The sequence below is a fragment of the Rhinolophus sinicus genome, linkage group LG16 (genome assembly GCF_036562045.2).
Source record: "Rhinolophus sinicus isolate RSC01 linkage group LG16, ASM3656204v1, whole genome shotgun sequence".
Lineage (NCBI taxonomy): Eukaryota > Metazoa > Chordata > Mammalia > Chiroptera > Rhinolophidae > Rhinolophus > Rhinolophus sinicus.
The window spans coordinates 28010524-28031904 of record NC_133765.1 but is presented as its reverse complement, the minus strand read 5'-3'; the positions used below and the strand labels follow the sequence as shown (position 1 = coordinate 28031904).

Here is a 21381-nt window from a genome sequence, read left to right as displayed (position 1 = left end):
AAAAATGGCATTAATCAAATGAATGCTAACATTACCATGCAACAGGCAGGACAAATAAAATGACAGAAGCACGATTGTCGTTAAGGAGTGCAAGACCATTTTGAAGTTGTATTTGAAATTTGAGAATGTTCTTCTGAGTTAACACCCCCTGACTTCTACTTATGGGGGACCTTAAAGAATGTGGTGTAGCGTAGAAAACCGGCTACACTGGTGGTACTTCGGCAAGAAATTGAGAAACGGCCTGTGCGGCGATACAAGTGGACACTTTGGTCAGCGTTGCTCAAGCAGTAGTTCGCCGTAATCAGAAGTGTCTGGATGCTGATGGGAACCACTGTGAGCACCTCTTGTCATTGCAGAAGTTAAATGTGACTTGTATTCATCTTTTGTTATTGGTGTATATTATTAGAATTTTGATAGTTTTTTCCTTTCTTAACATGTGTACACATTTTTTGGCACCCTCTGTATTTAGGGATAAATGTGATAAAGGATATGAAAGACCTGTCCAATTAAAGCTAATGGTAAATAATGGTAAAAAAGAAAAAATTAAAGACATAATGAAGACATATACTATAGTTATAGGTCAGAAGAGTCAATAATGAGTTCTCTTTGGAAATAGAAATTGAGAAGCTGATTCTAAAATTCATACAAAAATGCAAAGGACCTAGAATAACCAAAACAACTTTGCAAAAGGAAAACAAATTTGGACGGCTAACATAACCTAATTGCAAGATTTATCACGGCTTTAGCTATTAGGGCAGTGTGATACTGCTGCACACAGAGATAAATGCGACACAATTGGAAGTCCAGAAACAGAGCCACACATTTATGGACAAATGAATTTTGATAGAGTGCAAACACAATTTAGTAGAGAAAGCGTTCAACAAATGGTGCTGGAACAATTGCATATACATATGCAAAAAAAAAAAAGTTATTTGATCTATACTGACACCAACACAAAAATGAGTTCCAAATGGATTACAGAACTAAATGTGAAACCTACTACTGAAAAAATTCTTGAAGAAAAAAACAGGAGAAAAATCTTTGTGAACTTGGGTTAGGCAAAGAGTTCTTAGATATAAAAACAAAAGCACAATCCACAAAAGAAAAAATTGATACATTAGACTTCATCAAGTTTAAAAACATATACTTTCTGAAAGACTATTAAGAGAATAAAAAACAAGCCACAGATTAAGAGAAAATCTTTACAAAATATACCTCATAATGGACTTATATCCAGAAAACACAAACAATCTTCAAAACTGAATCAAATGAACAACCCAGTTTTAAAAATGGGGAAAAGATTAGACCAGACACTTCATGGAGGAAGATAATATGAATGGCAAATAAAGAAAAGAAAAAATGCATCGTAATGTCACTGTTCATCAGGACGACACAAATTAGAACCCCAATGAGACACTATTATATACATATTAGAACAGCTAACATTAAAAAGACTGACCACACCAGGTGTTGGCAAGGATGTGAAGGAACTGGGTTTCTCCTACATTGCTGGAGGGAATGTAAAAATGGTACCAACACTTTGGAAAACAGTTTAGCAGTTTCTTAAATAAACATATATCTACTATATGATGTAGCCATTCCACTCCTATGTCTTTACCCAAGAAAAATGAAAGTGTAAGTCCAAACGAGACCCTGTACACAAATGTACATAGCAGCTTTATTTTAAATAGCCCAAACTGGAAACAACCCAAATGTCCATCAACAGACAAATGGACGAACAATCTGTGGTAAATGCAGACCATGGAATGCAACTCATTAATAAAATGAACTATTGATACATGCTGCAACAAGGATGAGCCTCAAAATAATTATGCTGAGTGAAAGAAGCCAGACCAAAAACAAAAAAAAGTTACATACTTTTTTATTTCATTTATATAAAATTCTAGAAAATGCAAGTTAATCTAACATGGCAAAAAGCACATCAGTGGTTGCCTGGGGATAGGGTTGGGGTAAGAAAAGAAAGGAGAGAGGGAGGGATTAAAAAGGGGCATGAGAAAGCTTTTGCGAGTGATGGATATGTTTACTATCTTCATCATGATGATGGCTCTGTGTGTGTGTGTGTGTGAAAACACTAAGGTCTTTAAATATGTTTTGATTATCATATGTCAATTATACATCAATGAGGTTGTTTTAAAAAAATGCAATTTGAAAAAATGAAAGGCAAATAAGTGGAGATGGTTCTTGCAAAATATTTGCCAGTTATTCTTAATATCAGGGAGATGAACACATACATATACATACACCCACCCACACATTCAAAGGACATAAACAGGAAATTTAAAAAAGAAATCGCAGTGGCCATTAATGATATGAAACATATAATTTCACTAGTAATGAAAGAAGTAAAAACAAATAGTAACACATTTAATTTCACCCACCAAATTGACAAAGTAATAGAGAAAAGATACATTTTTTTGGTGAGGGCATAAGGATACCTAGCTGGAAGAACAGAAAGGGTACACTCTAACTCAGTAATAGCCTTCTAGGAATTTACACAAGGCAGTTTCTGTTTTGTTTTGTTTTAGTAAAAGAGGTGGCGTGTAAGGTAGAGCATAGGACAGATGCCACAGTGATGTGGAAAACAGGGCTCCTTTCACCTGCAAGTTTGCATTTCTTTGCAGGCTTGTGTTTTATCTAAGGTCGGTGTTGGAATTTCTGGTAAATTTTTAACTTCCTTCTTTTTGCTTATCTGCATTACCACAACAAAAATGGCAATACATATTTCCAGAAAATAATTTGATAATAGGAATCAAGAAACATTAGCTCATTTCTTTTAACCGAGTAATTCTCTATATTGTAAGCTACAACTGAGAATAAAAAAATCTATAAGGAATAATCTGAAACTAAAAAATTTTATAAAAGAATATTTTATCCCAATTTTACAAATATTTTTACTTTCCTTTTTAATGTTTCTTACAAATATAACAAAAATTAATCATAGAAAAACCAGAACTACAAATTTGTTCTAATTTTATAGGAGAAAGCTAAGTCATGGATCTATTGACAATACCTTTTTGTGTATGGCACAAAATATACAGTGTTTCTCAAATTCATTTTAGCAGCAATCTTTTTCCTCTTTTGGAACTTCGATCTTTTGTATTTATGGTGCACCTATGGAAAGATAAGAATAAAATATATAATTATAGGGATAAAATTAAAGAAGCAATAATTGATAACATCATCGTTTTAAATATTTACAAATGTATTATTACAAAGCTAAAATTTGATCTTCATCTGTTTGTGGAAGGCAAATGTAAAAGGGAAAATTTTTCACAGTAGAGACACAGGCTACTTTATACCAAGCAATACCAGGGAAACAAATGTGTCTTTAGATTTCAGAATCTATATTGAGGATTCCATTGGTTTGCTTGAGTCCCAGGAAACTCAATAGAGGCTCCCAGTCAACAGGGCTAATCTGACAACACACTGTGATGCTACTGATTGCCTGTCAGTAAGACTTATATTTTGAATCGCTTTTCCAATAGTCACGATGACTTACATTGACTCATCTATCTTTCCTTTCCCAGGCTCTACTATAACCAATCTCCCACATTTTGAGAGTAATGATTATTCTTTATTATCTATTAAAGAAGTACATGCCCAATGTAGAAAATCTGGGAAATATATACTACTATGAAAAAAACTCCATTATCCTACCCAGGACAAACTCCATTAATAATGTAATGTACTTTTCACCATGCACATATTTTTTTCTTCATGCCCGTATTTATTTTGTTATACAGCTGAGATCACATTTATACATATAATTTCATAGTCCATCTCTTTTAGCTAACTTTATATTACAAGCATTTCGCCATGTCATCCAACACTATTCACAAAGATCATTTAATGACTATTCAATGTGCATCTTATGGAAGAGGCACAATTCATTCATAACCGTTCCTCCACAATTTGAAAGCAAGACTGTACTCAACCCTTTGTTGAACTATTAAAAATTATTTTGTTTTAAAGAACGTGTGTATTATCCATCTACGATTTAGGGCTTTCTTTAGAAGGTACTTCTAGAAGGAGAGTTGTTGGATCAAAGGATATAACAATTAAATACTTATGAATATTGAAATAATTGTTAGAAAACCTAATTGCATAGGAAATGAAGCCTTGGAAGTGAAGGCCTTACAGAGGCAGAGGAGGGACCTAGAAAAAAGTATCAACCTCCATTTCACATTTTTTCTGCTGAGGATATCCCAATCTCCATTCATATCTACACTTAAAAACTAATCTTCTTCATTACTTTTGTTATTCCCTCTGATTCTATGGCTGTGAAATGCTTTAATTGGTACCTAAAACTTGCCTGAATTCAGCATCACATTTTACTGAATCACCAAATAATCAGTAAGTGTAATAATGTTTGCATGTCTACCCTGCTAATCTAATCTAACTAGAGCTTCAATTAACTAAAATATTCCTCATGATATAATATGAACGCTAGCTGTGCTAAGACTGTAGTTTTACATTAGGCATTTACTAACATTCTGATTTCCTGACTTACTTCAAATGTGGGAGACGTTCGCTCCTAGAAAATATTCTCATGCTATGAACGTGCATGCTTAGTATTTGGCTTTTCTCAAAATGCCTGTTTTTATATCATTTTCTTAAAATATGTACTATCTCAATCTTCAGTTGCATGGCTCTATAAATGTTCTAAACCTCTTTAAGACTTCTAGGCATTAAACTTTCTCAGCTTTACCATTTTTTTCCTGTTAGAATACTGCACATGCTACTGAAGCTGAAAACTATACTCTGAAGTTTATCCATTACACCTAGAGATGTTCTCAGTTTCCTTCCATTTCACAACCTCCCTTCTTTATAAATGTCTCTTGGGTCCATGCAACTGTCTTTTCTTGTTTTTTCAAATTATTCCTCCTATAGTTCTTCTTTTCTCTGATTTCTAAATAAATGTGTTCCTCTAAATATTTGCCTGAAGCCCTCTGCGTGACTGCAAGCTGCTATCCTTATTTCAGTCCATTTAATGGTTTCATGTAACACTTATGTCACCAGACAGTGTTAACCTCCATTCTAAGCCCCAACCCTACATTTTCAAATGTCTGTTTGGCTTCTCCCCTAAATGGCTCACATACACCTCACATTCACATTGACTCTTCCCTTCCCCTTGTTCCAATTAATTCACAATTCTGCTTCAAGTATTTCTTTTTATGTGTTCTTCACTTTCCATTTCTGTTAGCACTCATTATATGTTTCTTCTGTTTCTGCTCTTTTAGCCTCTCGTCTGTCTTTTCTGGAATTCATCTTAAAAACACTATTACCATAATCATCTTCCCAAAACACAGTTCAGATAACATCGTATCTCTGCTCAAAACCCTTCCATGTCTCCCTGTTGCCTATTTTACCTAACTAACATTCAAAGCTGGCTGCAAACCACTACTATTACCTAAATTCTAAACTCTATAATCAGCACAAAATGAATTACCTATTATACAGTTACATTTCCATACCTTTGTTTTTGCTTATGTGTTGCCTCTGCCTAGAATATCCACTTCCCAACTAACTACCTTCATAGTCCAGCTAAACGTCACCTCTTCTATAAGACCTCCCATTTTGTCCCTTGGCTTCAGTTTTTAATACACATAGATTAGAACTCTAACTGGATGACAAGTGCTTCTTCAGAGTAGGATACACGTCTAAACCTGTTTTGATTAATCATCATAAATATCCCCATGGCATGTTTCTTAAAAACCAGTTTTTATTGAGATATAATTCACATACCATACAATTCACCCGTGTAAAGTATACAATTCAATGAATGGTTTTTAGTATATTCACAGATATGTGCAACCATCACCGTAGCCAATTTTAGAATATTTTCATCACCACAAAAAGAAGTCCCATACTCTTTAGCTGTCACCTCACCTCTTTACCTCCATTCCTAAGCAACCACTCGTCTACTCTCTGTCTCTATAGATTCCTCTGTTCTGGAAAGTTCATGTGAATGGGCTTACATAATAATGCTGTTATCACTTGTGTACAAGGTTTTGTGTGACCATACATTTTCATACTTACAAATAGAACTGCCAGGACCTGTGCCATCTTTAAATAGCTGATCCTCTATAAAAATCTGCTGGGAAATTCTTCTGTCTTCTATCCCAATTTTACACTAAAACTTATCTTTAAATTTATCCTTCCCTCAAAAACATGAACATGGACATTTTTCCTTCCAAGGGGATAGCATTTTAAGAATTAACTGAAGATGAAATAATATGCATGAAATTATGTTTTTCCCTTTCTTGACCTCCTGCAAACTCAGATATTGCATTTATAGTGAGAACTTAGAACTGTGCCAAGAATGTAGTATTTCAGGTCGTAGGCCCTTGGGCAAATTGAACAATCCAGCTAGCTTAGGGTAGATTTCATCAGGGATGCGCATCTGAGATAATTTTCTTCCTTCTTTATTCTAAGAAAGGGAACTCTTCCAACAATGATAATCAAGTAAATTATTTTTCACAGACATTCTGACTTAATAAAAGAAAGAACACCTGATAGAGTAGAAATATAAATATTTTTTAGAATTTCCTTTTGCCCAGAATCTTTCAAGAAAAATGATTCATGGAATCTCTTAGTTGCCTTAAAATGTTGTAATCACACTTCAACAATAAACCTGGAGCCAACTAGTTTGAAAAACCCACGATATTTCAGCATTAGGGAATAAAAATCCGTGTGTTTCATATGGGAAAGAATGTTAAAGATCACAAATTTCAACTCTTTCTTTAAAAAAAAACCTAAAACTGAATCTCAGAAAAGTTAAGTGTCAAATCACACCTATGTAGTAGCATTACTCCAAACTGAAATCCAGGTCTTCTGATTTCCCACGCCAGAAAACTTTCTTCTGAATCAAGATGCATAAGTCAGACTTCAAAACAGTAAAAAATTGTCCTATTTTGCTATATTTTGGAGGGTAATCAAGAAAAGTTTAATATAAGATTGGACTTCTGTGTCATTATTTCTCTGAAGGAGCTCATGAATATAGTCATAGATTCAATTCTTATGGGGACTGAAGAGTAAACAAATTTGGGGATCTCTCAAGAAAAAAATGTTTACAAAATTCCCACACAAAAATAGGTAGAGGGCCTTAGAAGGGGCTGGTGTAACTAAGGGGCTCTCAAGCTTAAGCTTCGCAGTAAATTAGCCTGTGTAAATTCCTGTTATTTCATTCATTCCTTTGTTCCCCGAAGTCAGACACAGGCAGGTAAAAATCTTCATTTTACAGCAGTGAAAAATAAAGTACAAATAGGTGATAGGACTCTTTCAAAGTCAAGAGTAGTCCCATGTCTTCTCTCCCCTAATCCTACAACACAACCTCCCAGAAACAGAGAACTGTTTTGGTTAGTTGTTGCTACTGTCTGCCACTAATATTTACCAGTTATTCTGAGCTAAGAAATCTTGCTTATGGTACTTTCACTTTGAAAATGAAACTGGAAGACAGTTGCTTTTTATGCCACTCTGATCATATTGCCCATTGTGATCCTCTCTCCCAGCATGTGAGGACTGGAAAGGGATTTGAACGATCATCTACTTAGCAAAGAATACAGAAGTGGCTGGGGTCTACTGATTATCACAGTAATAATGACCTTCAGACCACGCCTGGGTCAACTGACATTAAATATTATAAAAAGACTATTCCAAGCACCTTTTTAAGACTATGCATGCTTAAAAGTAAAAATATCGATTCTTTTGGTTTCTTAAAGAGATTTATTTCCTCCCTCCTTTAAAAACAAAACAAAACTTTTATTTATTTTAAGTGTGTTTTTCCAGGACCCATCAGCTCCAAGTCATGTAGTGGTTTCAATCTAGTTGTGGAGGGCGCAGCTCACAGTGGCCCATGTGGGGATCGAATAGACAACCTTGCTAAGAGCACCATGCTCCAACCAACTGAGCTAACTGGCTGCCCCTTCTTCCCTCCTTAACAACAACAACAACAACAAAAAAGTGGAGAGGATGTTTAGGTTGAGAGACAGAAGGGAAAGGAAAAGCTCCTTTGGATTTCTTAACTTTAACACTGAAAGCTTTTGTGCTTTCTGATACTCTGATGTGAGGCAAGCAATTTGGTATCAATTATGCATCAATTTGGGAAAAAAGGTACCTCTCATGAGTAAAAAACAGTACAAAAATGGTTCTGATTTGTCTATGTAAATTCCAAACTATTCTAATAGATTTGACCAAGCTTTTGAAATCTTCACTTTTCGTTGTAACTTAGTCATATGTATATATGAAAACTTTAAGTAACTATAATACATAATGGTGATTTACTCTTTAAAACAGGGTTTCTTAAACTTGATTAATATTCAAATCCCTTACAAAAAATACTCACAGATCCCTAATTTTTTCTTAAATTTTGTAGTCACTCAGTTTATTTATTCATCCATATCATATATTCATCCATTCACCAAATATTTATTAAGCGCCTAATATGTGCCTAGTCCTAAACAAGGCTTTAGATTCTTCCCTACTCTCATAGGAATTATTTTCTAATAATACTGATATGTCAGATACCAATAAATATTACAAAGAAAAAGAACATAAAGCAGGGTGGGTGGTCACGATACATCTCTGAGAAGTTAACAGTGGAGCACCGACCTGAAGGCTAAAGGAAGTGAAGGCAAAGCCCTGAAAATACCCAGCAAGAAAGAGTGGTCCAGGCAGAAGAAGGAGCAAGTGTGGTGGATTTCAGGAAGAGCCAGGCCAGGCCAGTGTGGCTAGAACAGAGTGAGCAAGGAGGAGTGCAGCTGGAGAGGAGACAGGGCCTTCCAGAGCACCATTAAGACTCCGGATTTTATTGTAAGTGAGCCGGGATGCTACTGAAGCATTTTGGGAGAGAAGTGACTTATGTATTTTTAAAAAAAGGAAAGAAAAGAAAACCCCTCTGACTACACTGTGGAAAACAGATTGTACGGACATTAAAAATAGGGAGACCTGGAAGAAAGCCATCCCAAAAGATCAGGTAAGAAAGGATGGCAGCCAGTGCCAAGTGATGGTGGAGGTAGCGAGAAGTGGTTAAACTCTGGAACAGCGGAAAAGGAATAGCCCATGGGCTTTGCTGCTTTGCCTGAATATGACAGGAAGAGAGAAGTCAAGAATGGCTCGAAAGTTTGTGAGCTGAGCTACTAAAAGATGAAATTGCTCCTTCATAAAACTATAATCAACTTCTGATAGCTTTTACTTATATACAACTTAGATAAGACAGATTCACAACCCCTCCTCAAATCAAAGTTAACAACACTGATTTAATATAACAGATGTTATTATTTTGTTGATACAATCACTCCCCAAACAAACATGGCCCCATTCACCATGTGTCGGGTTTTGTAGTCCGGTGTGCTTACTCGGCATGTGACGGCTTAATTCTCCCACTTTACTCTGCCCACATTCCTGGGGAAACGTCATTTATACAGCCTGATGTGACATCATCTGGACTTCACAAAGTGAGAGTCCAACAGCTATGTATTAATTCCACTTCCATAATTTCCTTATTACTTTGAGACAATTACAGTGGTACCACTTGGCATTGGGCTACGGCAAACACAAACTCTGGCCCTGCAGTAACAGCAAACTACAGCACTGCTTGGTAACAAGGTGGTCATCCAGAGAATCCACTATGTATTATTCTGTTAGGAGACAATCAGCAAAATGAGAACACAGCATTAAAAAAATCTCACCCAGCATGTTTAGACCTATTTTCATATTCCCAGGAGTCTGTGGATCTACTTGAAAACACTCTTAACTGGAGTAATACCTTACGCAATGTGGGTGGGTTACAAAGATTGACACTTAAGGCTGAACCTGCATACAGTTCAAATTATCATTGAAAATCCCAGTCAGTATGCATAGTTTTGTTCATAAAACCCTTTAAAGTAATTCTCATATACAGTTCCGGTTGGGAACCACTGAGTTAGTCTAAAGGAAAAAAGAGTCACTCCATAAAAAGAATTCTTAACCTTATTTTTGTAGCACTGACCTCTTTGGCAGTGTGGTGAAACCTGTGGACACCTTCTCAGAATAATGTTTGAAATGAAAAAAGTTAATCACTTAAAATTACAAAAGACACCAATTATATGGAACTAAAGTTATCAAAATAGTAAACAAATTTGTGATACAGCAGCATATGTGCTTCTTTATTAATTCCTTTAGTAACGAGAGCTAGTAGGGAGTCTGATTAAACACAACAATTTCAAAGAGCAATGAACATAAACAGTATTTTGCGATTCCTATAACTGTAATATGTTATAAAATATCTGTGATTATTGAAAAAGTCTCAGGTATTGCTAATACTTGTGTGGTTTGTTGTCAATGTTTATAAATTATAGAAAATGCTGAATTTCAGTTAGAGGTTAATAAACAAAACCAATAGTTTCTAACATATTCCTTGATCTACAGAAATATGGGCATTTATACCACTCTCTCCTCTAGACAACCAGTATAAATGGGTAAGGAATTCTAAAGAGTTCCTTCCTATATGCAGAGTTTACCCCATTCTGTTTTCTCTCAAGCCTTTATTACCTCTCTTAATAGAAATAGAAATGTTGTGAGGATTAAATGAGATAATATATGGCACGTATGTAGCAAGTACAGAACAACGGTTTGGTAGATGTGGTTCTAATGCTTATTTGATCACATCCATATAATATGCATTATTATTTGAAAAACTGTAGAGAATAACTTGGCATTTCCCACTGTGGTTCCACTGCACAGCTTTTACTCCTGTGCCTTTTGGCATTGGTGGTCTCCTTACCGTAGAATTTTACCTGACATGATGGGAGTTTTTTGAAATGCATGATGCTGCTCCATCATAAGTACGAAGGAGAACAGTCACTGTCAAGTTTTTGTGTTTATTTGTTTGATTTGTGGCAAATAATAGAAAATAACTCTGGCTAACTTAGATGACTTTTAATAAGAAAATATACCTATTTGGTCTTCATTCTGGTTCTGGTACAGAGCTCCTAAACCTCTCAGAATTTCCTAAGTGATAAGAGCAATAAAGGTGAAAAGAGAGTCTTTTGTTATTCATAACAAACCCTTTTCAATCACACCTGAGTTTATGTTAATGAGGTGACTTCAGCAAAGCCTCTAAAAAGGGGAGGCTGGTTGCCAGGGGGAACCAACCCAGATTAGAAGGTTGGGATTTTCAGGCCTATCCCCTGACCTCTGGGTAGGAAAGAGGATCTAGAGATAGAGTTCAATCACCAATGGCCAGTGATTTAATCAATCACGCCTATGTAGTGAAGCCTCCATAAAAAACCCAAAAGGAGAGGGTTCAGAGAGCTTCCAGCTTGGTGAACATCCACGTGCGGGAGGGTGGTGCACTCCAATTCCATGGGGACAGATGCTCCTGTGCTCAGGACACTTCTGGAGGTCACGCTATACACTCTCCAGCTGTCTGTTCATCTGTATCCTTTATTCAGTATCCTTTAAAATTGGTAAACATAAGTAAATGTTTCTCTGAGTTCTGTGATCTGCTCCAGCAAATTAATCAAACCCGAGGAGGGGGTTTTGGGAGCCTCCGATCTATATAGCTGGTAAGTCAGAAGCATAGGGAACAGCTTGGACTTGCCACTGGTGTCTAAGAAGGGGGCGTGGAGCACAGTCCTGTGGGACTGAGCCTTTAGCCTGTGGGAGCTGATGCCATCTCCAGGAAGGCAATGTCAGAGTCAGGTTAACTGTTTGGTGGTGTTAGGAAACACACCTCAGTAGGCTATCTCACAGAATGGCCCAGGAAGTTCAGAAATGAGGAGGCCCCTAGAAGGGCAAAGGTACAATCAAGATCTTGCCACAGTAACTGTCTACTGATGAGGTTGCCATTTGTTTCTGCTCTGCCAGACTCTTAGCACCTTCACAACTGCCACAAACCATCTCTGTTGTGTCCTGAGCTCTCCAGATTCAAAGTCCCGGAGGGAAGCATCTGATTGACCAAAGTCACAGGCCAACTGCCAGGCAACTGAGAAAGAAACACCGACCTACACTTCTTCGTGCCCATCGCAGGTGGAGGAAGATGGGCACCCTCCTCTCCAAAGCAGGATGACCCACACTGTTGGTATCTGCTCATTAACGATCCAGACCCACATCTCAGAACAGAAGATAAGGGCAAACTTGGATTTGGAGTGTCCTGGTTTCTAATTCTATCTCCTTAATCTATGACCCTGCAACCTGAGTAAGTGTTATTTGTTTAAGTTTCTTCAATATATACAAAATCTTACCTTTCTCGTGAGTTTAGTAAGAGGTATAGTGAGTGACCCTGAAGCAGGGTCATCTCTTCATTCAACATTTACTGGGTCCCCGCCCTGCTTAAGACATCATGCTAAATGCTGGACAAATGACATGTGTCCACCAGAAACGTGTCATCTAGAATCAGTGAGTGTTGCCAAGTACTATACAAGTTCAAAAGAGGGAGAACTTCTAATTCTCCAAGGAGTGGGGGATAAGAATGGACAGGTGATTGGTGGATCACGGAAGGGATGGCATTTGGATGGCTCCATACAGAACATGCTGAATTTTTATAGGAAAGGGTGGGAGCGAACGATCAGAGGTTGCAGCATGTGTGGAAATGGCAAGTGACTTAAGTGGTTCTGCAGAGAAGGGACAGGATCCTTTTGAAACAAAACAGGAAGAGCGTATTGGGTCCAGATTGTCAAAGAGCTTGAATATCATGCACAGGAGTTAAAGCTTTTTTTCTATAAATGATGAGATAGATTAAATTAGAATCAGGCTTCAAGAATAATACTCTAACCAAGAATAATACTCTAACCACAATGAGGTATCACCTCACACCTGTTCCAATGGCTATTATCAAAGAGACAGGAAACCAGTGTTGGCGAGGATGTGGAGAAAGGGAACCCTGGTGAACTACTGACAGAAATGTAAATTGGTGCAGCAGCTATGGAAAACAGTATGGAGGTTCCTCGGAAAATAACAAATTAAAAACAGAACTACCATATGATCCAGCAACTCCACTTCTGGGGATTTATCTGAAGGAAATGAAAACACAAACTCGAAAAGATATCTGCACCCCCATGTTCAGTGCAGCATTATTTACAATGGCCAAGACATGAAAGCAGCCTAAGTGTCCATCACTGGATGAATGAATCAAGAAAATGTGGTCTATGTGTATACAATGAAATATTTTTCAGCTATAAAAAGGAAGGAAATCTTGCCATTTGCAACAACATGGATGGACCTGAGGGCATTATTACGCTAAGTAAGTCAGAAAGAGAAAGACAAATACCTATGATCTCACTCAGAAGTGGAATCTAAGACAAAACAAAACAAAGAAACAAAAACCCCTCCAAACTCATATATACAGAAAATAGATTAGTGATTGCCAGATGCAGGGATAGGGGTGGAGGGGTGGGGGTGGGGGGTAGCGTGAAGGTGGTCAAAAGGTACAAACTCCCAGTTATATAATAAGTAAGTCATGGGGATTATGTAATGTACAGCAGGGTGACTATAGGTAACACTGTATTATATATTATGTACATAAGTTGCTAAGAGAGTAAATCTTAAAAGTCATCATAAGAAAAAAATTTGTAACTATGTGTGGTGATGGACATTAATTACTTATTGTGATTATCTTTTAGTAACATATACAAATATTGAATTATTATGTTGAACACCTGAAACTAATATAATGTTATATGTTAATTATATCTCAACAACGACAACAACAAAGGAATAACACTCTAGCTGTCTAGCAGTAATACACAGGCTTGGCTGGAAACATTTTGCTTCAAAACGTTGTATACACATCATAGAAAAAGAATTAGAAGAATACAGACCAAAGTGTGAAAAGTGATTATCTTTGGGTATTGGGAATATTGTCATTTCCTGTTTTCTTTTTATCTTTCTGTATTTTCTGTATATTCTGAACATACATAACCTTGTAATGAAAAAAGTAAGTTAAAATATTTTTAAAAGATTGAATTGGAATAGAAGGCAACTAGAGCCGGGAGGTCAGGTTAGGGATACCGAACAAAAATGGCAGTCTTATTCTAGAATGTCGGCAATGAAGTTGAAAGCAGAAGGCAGGTGCCATGCCGTGGCTTCCTGAATCTGGATGCAAGAACAACACTGTAATTGTGAGGCACAGAGCCAGCAATTAACTAGCTGTATTGCCTGGAAAAGACACGGGAGTCAAAGCTGGCTCTGAGGCTCTAAGAACAAGTGACACGGAAGACAATTATTCTGTGAACAAAAATAGGGAATTTAGTGGAAGGAATCAGTTCAGTGGGAGAAAGATGATGAATGCTTTTCTAGCCAAATTAACTTTTAACTGTTAGATGGGCATCCAGGTAGAGATGTACAGCAAGTAGAAAGAAATGGAGGTTAGAATTCAGGGAAAATGACAGAACTAGAAATTTAGATCTATAATTATTTGTAAAGGTAGATAAGAAACTCAGGAAGGAAGGAACTATGGTAACTCAGGCAAAGAATGCAAGGAGAAAAAGTTGAGGATAAGACCTTGGGGAAATATTCCAAAGTTGAATTCTTAGTGAATGTCAGCACTACGTACAATATAATATTTCTAGAATTAAGCATTCACTTCATTTTATATATCATCAAAAGATTAAAATGACTTCCCTAACAAATTGAGATGAATAGTCAGAAGAATATTATCAGAAATAAAATTCGTATTTTTATATGACTCTGGCTTTTTGCTTCATGTCAATTATTAAACAAGAAAAATCCCTTGTCTCTCTGTCTTTGGAAATGTATTTTCAAAAATTATGTGCACTACAGTAATAAAATGAACCAACTGACTTTTTTTTCCTGGTCATGGGGCTAGTAAAGACAATTTCTAAGTTCCATTTCTATCCTAAAAGTCTATGATTTTAGCATGTTGGTCAGCTTTAAAATATTTTATTTAGATTCACACACACAAAAACACGCTGAGTTCAATATAACTAAAATTCCCAGCAATTTTCACTTTAATTGTCCCAAAGTCAAGTAAAAGAAAAACCCAAGATATAAACACCTTTAGCCTCTGCAAATTTGACCTGCCACTGATAACCAAATACATGAAGGTACTGTGAAAGCCCTATATTTTACAACTTTTAATACCCTGCTACAGGATTACAATATCAGGCACTGCCATTAATAGAACATACAGAAATCAGAGCTTTGAAAATAAACCTTCTTATAGCTAATGAAGGATAATCTGGCATGCATTGTTTTCCTAAAATGTCACAGCTGTTAGTAAGTTCTTTTTTTGTTGTTGTTTCTTTGGGACTATTTCTCTCTGGTCTCCACTTTGTTGCCCTAAAAATAAAAATTTTCATGAAGCACAATCAGATTTAGGAACCTCAAATCTTCCAAATTAAATTGCACACACTTAAATTTATATTTACTTCTTTGGGAAAAGGTCCTCTTTACCTCTGCTGTGATCTGATTGTGTCTCTCTAAAATTCAGATTTTGACAGTTTAACCCCCCAATGTGACTGTATATGGAGATAGGGGAACTAATTAAGGTTAAATGAGGTCATTAAGAGTGGAGCTCTAATTCAATAGGATTAGTGACTTGACAAGAAGAGAAAAAAAGAAAAGATCTCTCTCTGTCTTCCTCACCTGACACATGGAAGGAGGAAAGGCTGTGAGAGCACCCCTCCAGAAGACAGCCATTCTGCAAGCCAGGAAGAGATCTCACCAGAAATCTAACAGGGTGGTATCTTGATCTTGGATTTCCCACACTACAGAACTGTGAGAAAATACATTTCTGTGCTTAAACCACCCAGTCTATGGTATTTTGCTATACTAGACTAAAGAGACTAAGATAGCCTCCTTAAGAAATGTTTGGATTGAGGTTCGGACTATTTTCAAATGGTTACAAATTAGTAGCCAAAATGAATTCTTTTTCAGGTAGCTAGCAAAGCTGATTCTTTTCTTTGAAAAATATATCGTGATGATTCAAAGAACTGGGTAGAAATAGAATTCCATGAAATAGAAGAGAAAGGTTATAATTATTTCATTAATCTCCATCCAATAACTTAAAAAAAAAATCACAAATAAGGTAGCTAGAGTACACATACTTAAGTGTAAAATCTTGACCTAAAAATCTGTTTCCAAAGACTCTACACTTATTTGATCTTTCAACAATACTGCCTCTGAATATGAACCTGAAATGTATAAATTCCACAAGATATAAGTGATTACAAGTACTTTCTTGTTTAGGTATTTAAAGCAATTTCTTCATCCTGGAGTAGTTTACTTTAAACTTGGAAGCTGAATAAACGCTATCAGCTCTCTATAATACTACCAGATTTTAAAAACTCTTTAAAATTGTTCACGAATGGAATCCAGCCGCTATACTACTGCCAGCATTATCAACCTAAAAGTACAGTCTGACCATGGCCATTGTCCAGCTGAAAGCCCTTTAATCCCATCAGGTACAGGATGTAACATCCAAACTTCTTGTAGCTAGCTAGCAAAGGAAACCCTCTGTGATCTGCTTCTTGCCTGTTCTTAAACCCTGTCCTTAGGAACTATCAGGCCTCACACGGGGGACCCGGCGACCTCAAACTACTTCCCTGGGACATCACGAAGCACCTGGTGGCAACCCCTTTCTTCTCCTTCCTAGATTAACTAGAATTTGTTCAAGAATCTGCTTACATAAGGACCACTTCAGGGGAACTTAACTGACTCTTAAGCTCTTAAGCTGGGTAGGTATTTTCCTTTATGTCCCACAGAAGGATGCTGTCAAAAGTTGTTGTTTTTTTCTTTTTAGTTGGAAACATGCATCTTGTAATTAGAGTGTCATTCATGGGGTATAAACATTTCTTATGTGCACTGTACAAGCACAAGCTTTAGGTTGCTTTGGTAAATGTCTCCCTGTCAGGACCACGTGCTGCTAGAGGACCGGGGTCATATTTATATCACTGGTGCCTAACACACCGGCTGCACACTCCATGTGGCCAAGAAATGCTGTTGAATTAAACTAATTCAGATATCAAATGTATTAAGACATTTATAATTTAGGGAACGCCATGGTAAGTATTTTTGTTAAGCAAAACACTCCGTGCTTTTTTCCTACAGGTTGCTTTACTTAGAATGGATTTGACCGTTATTTTAGAAATGTACTATTTTATTGAACAATATGGTACTCAAATGTCAATAACTTCAGAATTACCAGCACTCCCAACTTACTTAAGAACCTATTTCTTTTAAGGAATGTCTTAAAGAAGTGGCATTTGACATCATCCCTTATTTAAATGTCTAGAAACCCCTTTGGAGTCTGAGTCGACCTGTATTGGTTTATAAAAATTGAAATAAAAGCTATATAACATATTCAACAAAAATTTAATCCCGGTTATACAATACTTTTTCCATGTGGGTAGTCATAATACATGGTATCCTTGCATTAAGTAGCTTAGAATCCATTACCTGGGCCTGCCTTCAGTCAGTAAGTCTAAAATATCACTTATTTGGTTTATAGGAGTTCATGCAGTCTTCGATTAGGATATTTTGAATATTCATTCATTGTTGCCTTTGACAAATGAAGTCATCTTAAAACAAACATAACAGAAAAGAGAAAATCAAGAAGCATTTATTCTACACTATTATAGACACTGAAGGTAGCAAGAACGAAGAATAACCTTCATTAGTAGGACCCAGTTTAATGCAATCAAAACCATCACATACTAACATTTATTCAATGTGCACTATGTGCCAGGTACTGTGTATTATTTCATTTAACCCTTAACACGACACTGTGAAAGAGTAAGTATTATTGATTTCATTTTACAGGTAAAAATCTGAGGCCCAAATTCACAGAGCTCATGCAGAGTAGAGCTGGGATTCAAATCCAGACTGTCTAACCTCAAGCCCAGTCTCTTAACCACCACAGTATAGTTTTCAGTTAAATCACTGTATGTAAGATATCAGAAATTAATGACTTGATAAATTATAAAGGATTCCATCTAACCTACAACATTCCTGAATACTAACCATTTAATCATTTGGATTTGCTTTACCCAAGGCCAAACCAGAAGGTCAAGCTTCTCCCATGTAACTTTCTTTTTACTTTGTGATTAAAAAAAAAAAAAGGCAATATCATCACTGAGACTTTCTGATCAGTGAAAAGTAGTGTGTCAATTTAAGACATGGGAAGCCTAAGTATTCCAAAATCTGAGGTTATCCTGTCCTGGGATTTTCAGATATAACTTCATACCCCAGAAAGGTAGTATTTAAAATTTGAAACTCTTGCCTAATTTCTAATGTTGAAAGGATAACTCAGCATTCTTAGTTACCTTTAATTTTGCCTTGCCACTGGCAGATAAGGCAAGCATCCATACATGTGGATAGAATACATGTTAGAGCAGTTTATTCCCGTTCAAAGTTGCCTAATACTCTTTCAGCAATTCTCCCATAGGGACAGCCTTTTACAAAAGTATATGAATCTATATTCTAGCTAATACACAAATAAACACAAGAAATCAATATTAAACTGCTTTAAAAAAGTAAACAGTCCTATAACAACCGACTTGGGATATTTCAAAATTCTTAAATTAACTTTGGGGGTAGAGAAAGTGTAAAAGAAACTGAACTTAATTAGTATCCAGAAGGCTGTTAGCAATACATAGTAAAGCTTTATCCTTAAGGTGTTTAAAATGTAGAGGGAGAGATGACCTACATAAGCCAATAATGATACCTATAGTAAATTCAATCACCTCCTAAATCTTGCTTCCAACCTCTCCCATACTTGGCCCAAATTGTCATTTGGTACTTTATTTGTACTCTTATTACAACATACGAGTATACTGCATATATTCTTTTGGTATCCGGCTTTTTGTCACTCTATATTATAATTTTGAGATTCATCCACATTGTTGAATGACAGATACTCGATTTGCTGATGGATTGGATTGAGGATAAAAGAGAAAAACAGTAATTGAGGATGATTTCAAGCTTTTTGACAGAGCAAACTGGAAAAATGGAGGTGCCATTAACTGAGAAGGAAAGTGGTCAGGAAGAAAAGGCTAGAGAAAGATGATCAGGAGTTAGGCTTTTCACATCTTGATCACCCAAGTAGAGATATGAGTCATATTCTGTATGTAGATCTGGAGTTCAGACGTGAGGTATGAAACGGAGATTTAAATTTGGGACTTGTCAGCATATTGGTAAAGGTATTAAAGCCATAGTACTAGATGGGATCACCAAGGATACGAGATGGATAAAAAGGAAAGGCGCCCGCGGTCCAAGCTCTGGGACATCCCAACTTTAAGAGACTGGGGAGAAAAGGAAGAACCAACAAAGGAAACTGAGAAGGAACGTCCAGGAAGACAAAAGGAAAAGGAAGAGTGTGGTACCCTAAAAGTCAAATGGAAAGTTTCAAAATGGCAGGAGAGATAACTGTGTCAAAAGCTGCTGAACAATCAAATAAGAGATTAAAATTGGCCATCAGACAACTCTTGGGGAGTTTCCCTGAGAAGGGGAGCAAAGAAACGGAGAGGATGCTGGGAGGCAAAGTGAAATGAAGAGTTTTTTTGTCTGTGTGTCTTTAAGACGGGAGAAATAAGAACATGTATATGTAGGTTGATGGTAATGAGCCAGGACGAGGAAAAACTGGTGTTGGTGGAGAGAAGGGCGAATTGCTGAAGTTTATCCTTGAGTGGACCAGGGAAGGTGAGATCTAATATATCAGTACAGAAATCAGCTTTAGATAGGAGCCTGGAGAGTAATCTATGTGGCAATTTACTTGCTTTGTAACTTTCGGCAAGTTACTTAATCCTTTTAATCTTCAGTTTCCTTATCTGACCATAAAGACAAAAGATCACAGAGAGTCTGGACTTAAGATGGTTCTATTTAGGATTTTTCAATGCAAATGATTTGCATTTAGTAGAAACCATATTTCAAATTCTGAATTTTGATCTTTTCCCAGGCTTGCAGTACGTGGTAAGACACTCTCTCATGATGCTGGGCACTGGCACTGGCAGCGAGCCCCAGCTCCCATGTGCCAATCACCTGGCAGCCCAGTCAGCCACGTGATTATGAGGGACCACCACCACGACACTAGTGTATTCATTCTGTCTGACGGTTTTTGTCCAATGGTAGGCTAATGTAAGTGTTCTGAGCACATTTAAGGCTAAGCTGTCAGACTCAGTAGATGAGGCGTATTCAATACATTTTCAACTTACAGTATTTCCAATTTAGGATGGGTTTATCAGGACGTAACCCCATAGTAAGTCAAGGTGCCTCTGTATCTGTTTTAGAGTTGTCCTGAGGGTTAAATAAGAAAGCATATGTCTGGCCCTTGGTAAATAGTATAATACATGTGAGCTATGTCCTCTTCCCTCTCTTTATTTATAACTTAAAAAAACAAACAAAAACTAACCACATTTTATCTTGTGTAATAATTTTTAAAGCAGTATATTTTTCTTCCCTTTTCAATAATAAACTTCTTGAAGGCGGGAATGGTCTTTTGGCTTTGTACGCCCGAGCACAAAGGTCTTAACTGAAACAGCTTCTCAGTAAATATTCTCTGACTTTTATTTCAACAATGTAGGAAGCAAATTCTATGGCATATACAAGTTGCCAACAATGTAAGTAAATCTGTTTAGTCCTCTAATTTTCAGTCTGGTTAGTCAATTGTTTAAAAAAATCTTTGCCCTCTTTTGATGAACATACATATCTCATGTTCTTTTTTTAAAGGATTTAAAATTTCAAAGTATCACCTGCACCCAATCTAAGGACCACACTGCATCTCCAGAGTCACTTTCTAGTGTAAAAATGGGAGGAATGAGCATAATGTGATTAGAGTAGGCAGCAGCTAACACATAATCTTCATATTCCAATTGATTCAGGTTCCCTAGAATGCCCTGGTGTAATATACTCGTATGACATACTGGCAAATGACCAGGTCACATACGTGTGTGTATGGATGTTAGATGCTGCAGAGGAATGAGAAAGAGAAAAATGACAAAGCAAAACATGGCAAAAGCTTAAAATTTGGTGAATCTAGGTAAAAAGTATATGGGTCTTTTTGAATTCTTGTAACTTTTCTGTATGTTTGAGGGAAAAAAAAGACATGAGATGGGAAGAACAGCAATTACCTCTCTTTAATTAAATAGCAATTTGATTTTGACTTTGACAATATAACATCTAGGCCAGCATTTAACCTCTATACCTCAGTTTATTTTCCTGTAGAATGGGTGACAATTTTCCTGTCTTCACAGTTAAAGAATACGTTTAATTGTTCTATATGCATTTTAAAACTTTTGAAAATGCCAAAGTCCACCCCACCACCCCATTTTGCTTTCTTCTGCCTTCTTAAGCTGCCACCAATGGATTTCATGTAAACTCCCTTACATTTTTCTCCTTTGATTCTAAATGTAAAAAAGGAATGCC

The 21381-nt window shown here is 36.6% G+C and overlaps 1 protein-coding gene across 3 annotated transcripts in view; it reads right to left on the bottom strand.

Moving 5' to 3' along the window:
- TAOK3 (TAO kinase 3) overlaps positions 1-21381 on the bottom strand; it is a 157213-nt gene that overhangs the window by 85043 nt on the left and 50789 nt on the right. For all 3 annotated transcript variants that reach the window (XM_019753979.2, XM_074320999.1, XM_074320998.1), the window contains exon 2: positions 3032-3132. The gene's annotated coding sequence lies outside the window, so the exon portion shown is untranslated. The remainder of the gene's footprint in view (positions 1-3031; positions 3133-21381) is intronic.